The 12,874-nt window shown below is 39.1% G+C and overlaps 1 pseudogene; it reads right to left on the reverse strand.

The window, feature by feature from the left end:
- Positions 1–5,815: 5,815 nt before the first annotated feature.
- On the reverse strand, positions 5,816–7,689 carry LOC119530351 (annotated as a pseudogene).
- Between the last annotated feature and the right edge of the window lie 5,185 nt (positions 7,690–12,874).

The raw sequence follows: 12,874 nt of genomic DNA on the forward strand, positions 1-12,874 counted from the left end.
TATATGCTGTTTGGACTTGTTTATCTAAGAACCAGCTCTGTACCATATTTCACCATGAAGTTTCACCTCTAGAAATAATTATTTTAAGAACATTGCATCAATTAATGGTTTATAGGATTTTGGTTTTCTTTTGGTACCGTTTTATGTTCTTTCATGAGTGGAAAAAAAGTAGATACATTCTCTTAAAGAAACTTAAGTAAAGTATGGGACAACCAAGCTTAGCTGTTTGATTCATTATCTACGGAAAGTTTCACCTCTGGCACAAACATTTATTAAAGCTCAGCATTAATATCTCAGTTAGTGAATTATGTTATATGTGATGCCCGTTACTCTGAAAACCCTTCCAGTTTGAAGGGGTTTTTAGGTTACACAAAACATACTGGAAAATGTGCTAGACCAGGAGTCCAAAATCTCTATTTAGAAATGCTGAGACTTAGGGCAGTCCTATTTACTTTCTCTATGCTGTAATTTCCTTATTTGGAAAACAGAAATAAAAATATTACCTGTTTTTACACAACACAGACTTTCACCACACACCAAAACCCTAAACATCCTTATCTCCCCACCTACACAAGGTGGTCATAAGGATCAAATGAAGATCATGTATATAAAATGGCTTACAAATCAAATAAAAAAAATAATAATAGTAACAATTTAAATTGATTAAGCACTTACTGTATGCCATGAACTGATTTAGGTTCTGTTAAAATCTATATTACACAGATAAGGAAACTGACTTACAGGGAAGTTAAGAAACTTGCAGAAAGTCACCTAGCTGGTAAGTGGTAGAGTGAGGATTTAAACACAGGAAATCTGGTTTCAGAGCCCCAGAGTCAAAAGGTCAATTTTTAACCTAGACTAGTGGGCCTCAACCGGGGTTGATTTTGTCCCCCAGGGGACTTGTTTTTTTTTTTCCTTAATACTTACATGTTTATTACCTAAGAACAAGGATATTCGTTTATGTAACCACATTAAATACAATCAATTATCAAGTTCAAGAAATTTAACATTAATATAAAGCATAAAGTCTATATTCAAATTTTTTCAATTATCCCAATAATGTCCTTTTGGGCATTTTCTCCTCCATTATTAGATCCAGCCCAGAATTATATATTGCAATTAATTGTCATTGTCTCTCTTTTTTTTTAAAATTCATTTTATTAAGATATATTCACATGCCATGCAGTCATACAAAACAAATTGTACATTCGATTGTTCACAGTACCATTACATAGTTGTGCATTCATCACCAAAATCAATCCCTGACACCTTCATTACCACACACACAAAAATAACAAGAATAATAATTAAAGTGAAAAAGGGCAATTAAAGTAAAAAAGAACACTGGGTGCCTTTGTTTGTTTGTTTTTTTCCTTCCCCCATTTTTCTACTCATCCATCCATAAACTAGACAAAGTGGAGTGTGGTCCATATGGCTTTCCGAATCACATTGTCACCCCTCATAAGCTACATTTTTATACAATTGTCTTCAAGATTCATGGGTTCTGGGTGGTAGTTTGATAGTTTCAGGTATCTACCACCAGCTACCCCAATTCATTAGAACCTAAAAAGCGTTGTCTATATTGTGCGTAAGAGTGCCCACCGGAGTGACCTCTCGGCTCCTTTTGGAATCTCTCTGCCACTGTAGCTTATTTCATTTCCTTTCATTTCCCCCTTTGGTCAAGTAGATGGCCTCCATCCCATGATGCCAGGTCTACATTCCTCCCCAGGAGTCATATTCCACGTTGCCAGAGAGATTTACTACCTCCCCCCCACCCCGGGGACTTTTGACAATGTCTGGTGACAGTTTGGGTTGTCACAACTCAGAGGGGAAGGGGCAGCATGCTGCTGGCATTTTCTGGATAGAGGCCAGGGATGCTGCCAAGCATCCTGCAATGCACAGGACAGCCCCTCACAAAAAAGGATCGTCCAACCTAAAATGTCAGTAGTGACAAGTTTGAGAAACCTAACCTAGACTATATCTTATTATATTGGAGGTAGTATTACTGGTTCTTTACGTTTAAAAGTTTGAACCCTCAGTTAATTTCTAAAAAAAGTTACTTGTACTATGTCACTCTGCATTCAGGCTTCCAATGATGTTTTAATATTAATACAGGTGGTTTAGATCAGACCTCATGGTGGGCTACAATGTCAGGAATCTGATTTCAGGTAGAAGCATATCTGTAACTTCAAGGTTCAGCTCTCTCAGAGTGGACCAGACCAGAGGACTCACACCATGCAAATTCATACACCACTGATTTACCTTCCATAGGCAGTTTTAATATTCACAATGAGATCTATGCTCCTTTATTTTTTTCCTGAATCTGTCACTTTATTTGGGACAAAGAATTTTCCTTACATAAAGTCAATTCATGTTTTTAAACAACTTAGAACTCATTATTCAAAAAGCAACATTTTTTTCCCCAGAAGGGTCTTGCTTAAATGGTTTTCTGCCCTCCTATCTTCCCATTATTATGAATATTTGCTTTATAAATAAATGCATTCTCAGGTACACCCTTGTAATCAAATCAGGTGCCTAAACTGCGATCTGTGCTGTGATATCTGAGATCAGAAGACTCTTTTCAGGTCCTTTAAAATTCATATTAGCACAACATCTATAAGAAACTGAAAATACAGATTAATCTGATATTTGCCTCCAGTTTGTCTTCTCAATGGTTTCCATAAGAATGGCCTCACAATAAATTATATAAAATATAGTATATTTGGTTGGAAATTGTAAAAATCATTCTGAAAGTTAACATATATTAAACAAACAAGTTGCTACAGTATGCTTTAAATGATGTAAAATATTAGCATATCAAACATTTTCTTATACCAGTATTGCTTTTGGTCATACACTGGGCTGTATCAAATGGCCTGCATTCATTTTTTTTTCTTCCTTCCCCTTAATGGCACAATGCAATGGCTTAAATGGTAGGGAAATGCTACTATTGAGAAAATATGGGGCACATTAATTCCAGTGTTGCGTGTATTTGCAGTTAAAAACAAATATTTTGTTTCACATGTTTAGCTAACATAGTGTAGCTTTATTAGAATGTATATGGTCCTTTGGGCAAGAGATGTGCCTAAAAAATTCTTTGAAAACCAAATTCCTTCCATGTAAAATTCCTATTATGTATGGGTGAGTGAGGGCTTGGTACCTAATGGGATTTCACTGTAAAATGAGCATGTGATGTAAAATGAAAACAGTTTTTATGCTGATGTAGCTTTCCCTGCTGAGCTTGCTCTACATGAGGCACACCTGTACTCCACCGTGAGCACACCACTGTCACTAAACCTGTGGGTACAGAATGATAGCCAAGCCTGTACCATTTCCTGACGTCCTAGAAAGATTTCTGAATGTAAATGAGGTATAGACATAGAGAGGTACAGTTAAACTCATCATTCCTGTTGGTGTCTTTCTTGCATTACAAATAAATGTAATTCTATAGTCGCTAAAATTATCTGCAGCACACAGCATATATTTTTCAGTTTACAGAAAGTGGTCACTATTCCCTTGTGTAGTACATAGCTGATACACACTCTTTGCCCTTTATCAATTTGTGGGGGAAAAGGGTACTTTACAAGATTATGCTAGGTCATTGGGATTTAGACAGGTTTTTTTGTGTTGTTTGTGTGTGTGTGTGTTTTTGTTTTCTTTTTTCTTTTTTTTGGTCCTCTGGTTTTCTCAACTGTGTATCTGTTTCTTCACTTTCATATGAATAAAAGTGTTTGGTTTTCCAGGGGAGGTTGTTTGCTGGTAAACAAAGGAAAAGATAGAAGAAGAAAGTACAATATTTCGCGAAGTTGGGCTCTATAAAAGTACTAGAAAAACAATTTTATAGTGTGTATAACCAGGTAACTAGGTTTTTCAATTTAAAAAGTTGTGGGGACCTCCACATAAGCTCGAGTGCCAAGAATACGGTATTCACATTCCCTGTGCTTCTTGAGGGGGTATTTACAATTTAAAACTGGCTTTCTAGGAAGCCAAGTAAGGTTTCACATAAACTTACTTTTTATATATAATACAAAAGGGAAAATAAATACTAACCTCATAGTAAAGGGCTCATCTCTGAGAACACATTTTCTGTTGCTTCAGGTAATGAGTTGAGAATATAATACAGAAATGAATTCAGCTTCAAGTTGTGCTTGCATATATGTATTTGTTTTCTTAAGCTTTGCTGCCAGTTTGTTAAAAAGAAATTACTACTCATCAAATCTGTTTCCTCTATGTGCTTTTCTCATGCCCTCAGAGATCACAGCTGATCGGTCAAGTATATTTTTGAGCCAGACTCTCCAAAGCATAATTTTTCCTCTGAATTTAGGTTAGGGCCCTTTGGAAGTGATGCTTATTCATTCAGACCACGCTATATTATTAAGACACAAAAGCAATAATTTATTGACTTATTAGGTTGAACCATATGAATGTGCCAATATTCAGCCATTTTTAAACCTATAAAAATAACATGATATGGTTCAAGTTGCTGTATGTATCCTGGAACCTGGGGTCCCAAGGGAGAGTAGCAGCTTGAGTCAATAGACTGTTGAAATTATATTGTGTTCACTTGGCAGTGATCTTTCCTCTTGCCTTAAAGTACCATGAGCAGAGGCAAATGTGTTCCACAGAGACGGATGATAGTGGATCTTTTGACTCTTCCTGTCTCCAAACAGGCTTTGTCATTTTAGAAATTGCTGTAAACATTTCTCTCAACGGAACAACTTCTGCCCAGTAAATAGAGTTCTTCTTCTCACTGTTGAAAGAAACTACAAAAAGATTATGAATTCAAATGCAGCACGCTCTAGACACTAGCCTTATGGTAACTGTGACTTCCCAAGTAAGTGGAACATCTGCCATAAATCTTTTCTGCTCCCCAGATTGCCCTGAGAATTTGGCTAGGGGAGAAGTTTATTCATTGTCTGCTCCTAATTGGGAGCTGAATGCAAAATTCAACTGAACTGAATGCAAAATTCCATCAGTTATCATCATAAAAAATCCGCTGCTGCTTTGAAACAGCTTTTTGGTCATGCATCCTGGCAGGGACAGGAATTTATGTTGAGAAGCTTTTGACTTGAAAAGCTTGTACTTCTACAATTTCATTTCAAAAATGGAAGAAAATAGAATGGGATGGCATAGTATGATTTATCTTGGTTTCTTTTGGATATCTCTAACCATCTTAAAGGGTGTTGTAAAAATTTCAAAAGTATTAAGAGTTTCTTCATCTGGGGGTGGGGGAACACAAAACTCCAAGCAAATTATATAATAGCTAAAACTTTTAGAATAGCACAGTGGTGTCAAAAAATCAAACCAATGACATGATATTGAGAACAACCGGAGAACACTTTTCTAGTGCTAAGTAAACCTGATGTACTGAATGCATCATTTACAATTTAACCCCTTCACAAATATCCACACACATTGAGTAAATAACCCTTTATCACATAACCCTAAATTGCACCCTTGTTGCAGTACTGCATCAATTTCATTACATTTTAAAAATCTATAAAAAAATATCTGGAACCCCAAAGGAAAATCAATTCATCTTTAAAAAGTTTGTCCCAAAGTTGACAGTATCAAATGCTAAAACATAATCCATATATACAAAATGCAGCTGTTTAAAAAAATAAGGGAAACCGGTCTTAGAATAAAATAATTTTGTACAAAAAAGGGTATTGCATTCAAATCAATATTTTAAAAAAATGTTTTAAAAAGAATATTGAAATGTCTTCATGCAGAAGATAACTATAAACTGTGTGTTTATACACCATCCTCATGTTTCTCGCAGGTAGAACAGCACGATCAGCTGAGGGAAGGTGTCTCACTTTCCCCAATGGGGCCTCACAGCAGTCATCACTGGGACATGTACTTGGAAACCCAGTCTGTCTGTCTGTCCATGCACAGGAGTGCTTCTAGGCTGGGTGTGGCAGAAGGTCGCCCTGGACGAGGTCTCACAGTCTTCAGGGAAGAATAACCAGGGGAAGGATCTGGAATAGGTGCCAAGTGTACCCTCTGCACAGCGGAACCTATTTATTTTTTCAGAAAGGAAGGAATATAGTTTCCAGCCCGTCTACTAGAATTTGTAGAGCCGGAGCCAATCAAATTTATTTTGCTGATTACCGATACTGCCCCTGAAGATTTTCCAGACAAACCAGAACTAGACCATGGATTAGATGGAAGAAAATCCTTGCTTGGATTTGGGAGTGTGTCATTTCATATATTTATTCCAGGCAAGTATCGAGAGTGCTTCAAGTAGTGCTGTTTGGCGGCGGATCTCAGGGTTGGCATGTCTCGCCTCTGATATCCAGGTGGGTGCACTATTTCCTATACCCACATGCTCGGAGGGCTTCAGGTCCAAAATGCTCTCACATCTGCAGATGGTTTCATGGCTCTGTCTTTTCTTGTTTTTCTTGTCAATCCTGGTGAGGGATGGACTGAAATCCAAGTCATCCAACTCAGCCCAATCATGAGAATCCTTTGTTGACCTGGAAACAAGACCTTCTCCTACACTTTGGCTTGATCTCACCATTCTTGTGCTCCAGAGCAGCTAGGATTTTCAACTGAAGATTCTTGTTGTGGAGGGATGGGAAAAGCAATGGGCTTGGCTCATCCTCCTGAACGTGGCTCAGGTGATCTGTTCTGGATCTTTGTAGGGGTACACAAGATGCTGAGGGGGCTGGCTGGCTTGATGTCATCGTGAGGAAATCCGTGTGTGTGGTTTGGTTGGGGGTTTGGCAGGAGGGACTGGCTTTATGTGGGGAGGTAGGCCTGCATTTTCCAAGACATCTTTCTGTGGTTTTCCTGAATCCTGAAGGCTCTGTGTAGTGCTGCCCAGTGGGTGTCCAACCTGGAAGTAAGGATATCCAAGCACCTGACTAGCAGTTGGTCGTTTCTTGGGATCCCGTTGCAGCACATCTGTCATGAGCTGAATTGCTTCCCTCCTAGCATTTGGAATCAGTCTTTAAATTACTGCGGGTGCACTGGGGCCAATGGAAGTTCAGAACACCTGAAAGTTGGTAGCCCTCGGGTCTTTTTTGGTGTCCCCGGCACTTGGCAAATTTTGAATGTTGTGTCAATTTCACTGGTTCCGAGGAAGAGTGGCTTTACAGTGTACCCTTCAGCCATGATGCAACCCAAGGTCCATATGTCAATGGGGGAGCTGTAGTTGGTAGCCCTCAGGAGGACTTCTGGAGCCCTGTACCATCTGGTAGATACATAGTCTGTGTATGGAGGTCTAGATCAGATTTCTCCAGCCAATCCCAAGTCGGCAATTTTCACAAGTTCTGGTCCCACGCAGAGGAGGTTCTGAGGTTTTGAGTCCCGACGGAGGAAGCTGTGTTTGTGAATAAATGCCAGTCCTTGCAATATCTGATACATGGTATTCCTTATAGCAGACTCTGGAAACTATTTCTTTCTTTCTTTAATGAGCTGGTAAAGGTTTTCCTTCAAGTACTCGAAGATAGAATAAAGATGATCGTTTTCCCTGATAGCTTCTTTTAATTTTACTATGTTGACATGGTTGGGCTTCTTTAAAGACTTAATCTCCCAAATGAAGGTGCATGCATTCCTCCCAGGAATAAAACTTTCTTTTCATCTTCTTAATAGCAGTCAGTTCCCAGACTCAGTGCTCCTTCCCAGAAGGCTGGAACCATAATTTCCATCCCTAAGCTGCTTGATCATTGTGCATCTATTCATGATATGTCAGCTCAGGCCGGACACTCCTCTCAGGGCCGACACGGTTCAGTCCTGCAGTGGTAGAAGTCCTCCCGGAGTGTAACCGGATTTTTCGATGGCAGCACCGGCACAAGGTGTTCAATACAACGTGACTATCTTCCAAATACATGTTTTCAAAGATCAGTCTCCTGCTGGCACCGCGAGCGTACGCGGGGGGCGCCCCTGCGGTGAGCGGTGAGCGCAGCTCGGGGCGCAGCGGTGCGCTAGGGAACTGGAAATAGGGGCGATCCCAGCGGGAGAGGCCCAGGGGTGCATGTAGGGATCCCTGGGAGGTCTGGAGAATCGCATGGCCGCGCGGCACACAATAGTGCAGCAGGAACCCGGCAGCTTTCCCGGATCTATGTATGCTGTTTCACCTACTCGAGTGCTTCTGTTATCCCAGAATTGAGAAACTTTGAAGACAAGTGAAGAGCACTCAGATAAATTTATGTAGTTAACGTTGAACTAAAATAAGTTTGTTTGCTGAGAAATTCATTCAGCCTATGAGACAACCTTCAAATAAAAAAAACCTGCCTTTTTTTTTTTTCTATTATTATTATTTCCTAGGGGCCAGAAGGTTCATTTTTACTCAAATACAGCATTTTACCAGCCTTGGTACATGTTAGAAACATCCTCTGTGGTTTGATTTTTTTCCCCTAGATTTTGGAAAAAACTTTACATTTCTATTTATTTATGACATTATTGACTTTAATTCAATTTAAGTGTTTAGTTTACTCTAATTTAGGTTTAATAAATTGTACCTTTTTGATATGAAGGAAGGCACTTTGAGTTTTTCATCAGTCTGCTTCACATCACGTTTTAAGATAAGTTGCTTTGGGGACAATAGACTCGATTCAGCTAATCCCATCCATAGCATGTAGATTCTTATTAAATGGAAATATTTTCTGAACTTTATTTTCTTTTCCCTTTTCATTAATGTCTCTCTTGAGAGCTGTCCTCTGTCAATTTTAGAAATATAATTATCTTATCTCTTAGAAATGTAATTATTATTACACAGGAAATAATAACCAGAATGGGAAAATGATGAAACAGGATAACTAGCAAGTTTATAATTTAGAGCATAGATGATAAAGATATTAATATTAACAATAGCATCTGTATAGCAAAAGAAAGTGAAGGGAAAAGAAAATGCATGCGAGATGCTGGAAGAGGTATCTTCCAAGTTAGATTTTACCTTTCGAACAGACACATTCTTGTGAGTGTCACTTACACACATACAGAGTTCAGAAGAATTGATGTGAAATTGTAATTTATGGTGGGTAGGGGGTGTACTATGTTAAACAGTGGTCAACATTAAGCCTTCATTTCTTTGAAGACCATAAAATAATATACATTATTTTAATCCACTGTTTGATTAGGCTATTTATGCCAACTAGATTAGGGAATATTATCTCTTAAAATAAACACTAGTTTTCTTTTCCTTCCTGGAAGGGATCATTGGTTCATCGTCAAGGGTTCTGTATACTACCAAACAGATAAAGTGGTTATAGTTCTCTTAAAGGACATAAACACCCCTCCCTGAAGCTTCAAAATCTAGTGCCTATTCAAACAAACAAACCCCAAACTCACATCTCATAGAGAGCCTCCACATAGTTTTGGTTTATAAAATCCCTGGTTTCATCTCTACATATCAATCCTACTTCTTTCCCTGTACTAACAAAGAAAGAATCCTCATCTTGTTAGCCTGGTTCTCAAGCTTTCTTTCCTTGTTCCGCTAATTGTTCCTTCTTTCTGTCAATTTCAATCTCTTCTTGCCCACAGTACTGGTCTCTTAGGCTATCAAACATATTCAGGTCTCTCCCACTGTAAAAACATTCAAAATATTTGAATGAATGAAAACTTTACCCAACCCACACCCATTTGTCATCCTGTCTTCCATATTTTACTGTCAAATTAATCTGCAGTGATTACCTCTGTTATCTATCTACCCATTGACTTGGGAGGATAGAAATCTAGTGGCCCACTACTCTCTACCTGGTGCAAACACTGTGACAGAGTTAAGTCAGAGGAGCTACAGGTGCTCAAAGGATGGGCAAAGCACCTCATGCTGAGGATGGGAGTGGAAAGGTGAGATATACAAAGGGAACTAAAGGATGAATAGGGGTTAGCCAGATGATGAAAGGGACAGAACTATGTTTACAAGCACTGGAAACTGAGAGAACATGGTGAGTTCAGGGAATAGAAAGTTCTGACTTAGAGAACAGAGGTGAGGTAGAGAGAAGTGAGAGAAATGAGCAGAGGTCCAGTCACTACAAATCTTGTACACAGCTTGAATTTTATTTGAAGATCAAGGATGGCTAGTCAACGGTGTGGGCAGGGGACTGGCATCAGATTTTTACCCTAGAAATGCTACAGTATGGCACATGGACTGGAGAGAGGACAAAAGTAGAGGGAGGAAGAACAGTTAGGTGGTTTTTTTCATTAATCCAGGCCAAGATGATGGTGGCCTGAAAGAGGGAGGTGGTAAAGGAGAGAGATATAGGCAAGAGAGAATAATGGAATAAATAGCCATTCATTCCTAAATATATACTGAGCACCTGGTATGTCTCAGGGAATGTTCTAGGCATTGGGGATACAGGAGTGAACAAAATAGATTTTTTTTTTCGATCACTGCCTCCGCTATTCATTATTTGCAGTGGGTGGAGGTGGCCTAAGGGTACACTGACTGAGGAACACAGTGGTGAACTGTGATGTATGCATACAATGGAATACTGAGCAACTATGAGAAGGAGTGAAGTTGTGAGACACGCGACGAGGTGAATGCATCCTGTAGACAGCATTTTGAGTGAAGTATGCCAGAAACAAAGGAAAACACTATAATGCCTCACTAATATGGACTAACTATATGTGTAAACTCAGAATTGAATCTTAGAGCACAGCTGAACAGGAAAATGATTATTGTGATGGTCCCTAGATTGTAAGCTCTTACAGCAGTTAAATTTATTCCTGAATTGTAATGGCTGTCTCCAAACTCTGAGATGTTGATCCCTTTATATATAACCTGATTGGTCTCTGGAACGTTGCGTATCTGTGTGACACCTGAAACTCAGAGCTAGAGCTCGGCAGATATGAATGTCAGTATTAACGCATACAGCAACTGTTAAAAAAAAAAAAAAAAAAAGCTGAAAAAGAGCCAGACTTCAATTAGAGGTATGATGAAGCAGATCTGGTTAAGACTAGGGCAAATTGGGCCAAAGGGTAAAAGTTGAAACTGACTGTGTGTTAAAAATTCATCCTCCATGTGAGACCAAGGGAAGAGATGTTTATTTGGTGTAGGACCTATATTTTTCTAAACAATATAACTTCCACAGTCAGTTTGTTCAAACAGCACAATTACATGGAACTTTGAATAGGAAGTGAGCTATGGTAGGTCTGTATAGGTTAGAGTGAAATAACAACGTGTCCCAAAGTAATTTGGACAGAGAATAAAAAATATATATCCAGAGCCCCTCTGAGGAGCTGGGGGAGGATGAGGAGGCATTGGACTTCCTCACCTGGATGGTTGCTGATATTCTCACAAACATTGGAGACTGATGTCTTGATGTGCTGAGCCCTTTGTCTTGGGGCTTGCCCCTATGAAGCTTGTTATTGCAAAGGAGGAGCTAGGCCTGCTTACAATTGTGCCTAAGAGTCTCCCCCCGAGTGCCTCTTTGTTGCTCAGATGTGGCCCTCTCTCTCTAGCTAAGCCATCTTGGCAAGTGATCTCACTGCCCTTCCCCCTACATGGGACCTGACTCCCAGGGGTGTAAATCTCCCTGGCAACACAGGATATGACTACTGGGGATGAATATGGACCCAGCATCTTGGGATTGAGAACATTCTGACCAAAAGAGGGATGCGAAATGAAACAAAATAAAGCTTCAGTGGCTGAGAGATTTCAGATGAAGTCAAGAGGTCACTCTGGTGGACATTCTTATGCACTATATAAATAACAGTTTTTAGGTTTTAATGTATTAGAATAGCTAGAAGTAAATACCTGAAACTACTAAACTCCAACCCAGTAGCCTTGACTCTTGAAGATGATTGTATAACAATGTAGCTTACAAGGGGTGACAGTGTGATTGTGAAAACCTTATGGATCACACTCTCTTTATCAAGTGTATGGATGGATGAGTAGAAAAATGGGGACAAAAAACTAAAGGAAAAATAGGGTGTGGGGGGAATTGGGTGTTCTTTTTTTCACTGTTATTTTTCTATTCTTATTATCACTTTTTCTGGTACAAGGAAAATGTTAAAAAATAGATCGGGGTGATCAATGAACAAATATATGATGGTAATGTGAACAGTTGATTGTACACCATGGATGGATTGTATGGCATGTGAATATATCCCAATAAAATTGAATTTTAAAAAAATCACTGCCTCCGGAAAGCTTACACTCTAAGGGGAATGTGGACAATAAAGAAAATTAATGAGCAAAAGAGTTACTATGATGTATAATGATATGTGGCAAGGATAAAAATAGATACTGGAAGGAGAAATGGAATCTTGTATAGTGTGGTTGTGTGGAGAGATTATTGCAGTTGTAGGTGTGGAATGAAGGAAGGCCTCCTGAGAAGATCTGTATAAAAAGACTCAAAAGAAAGAGGGAACTAGAGACATGGATATCTGGAAGAGCTTTCTAGGGAGAAGAAACAGTAATGCTTGGAGGGTTAAGGAACATCATGGAGAACAATGTTCCTGGAGTGAACTGCAAGAAAGAGAGGGTAGGTAAATAGTGGCAATGATGGGGACAGAGGGCTACATTTTGTATGGCCTTACAGTTCATGATAAGGACTTCAGCTTGATGTTTAAGATGGGAAGCTAATGTAGGATTTTGAGCTGAAGTGTTACATGATCTCATATTTTAAAGAATCATTCTGGCTGCTGTTTTTTGGGATAGCACAAAGATGAACAAGAGATGATGGTGGTTTGGAACAGGGGAGTAGCAGTGCAGGTGGTAGAAGGTGGTTGAGTTCTGGATATATTTTCAAGGTAGAGCTATTGGAATCATTTTTAGAATGGATGTGGGGAGTGAGAAAGAGGAATCATGGATGACATCAAGGTTTTTTGCCTAAGCAACTGAAATAATGAGGGTTGGGGCAAGTTTGGGATAACAGAAGCTCAGTTTCAGCAATATTAAGCATGAAATGCCTGTTTTCCATAC

Source organism: Choloepus didactylus, chromosome 3 (genome assembly GCF_015220235.1).
Source record: "Choloepus didactylus isolate mChoDid1 chromosome 3, mChoDid1.pri, whole genome shotgun sequence".
NCBI lineage: Eukaryota > Metazoa > Chordata > Mammalia > Pilosa > Megalonychidae > Choloepus > Choloepus didactylus.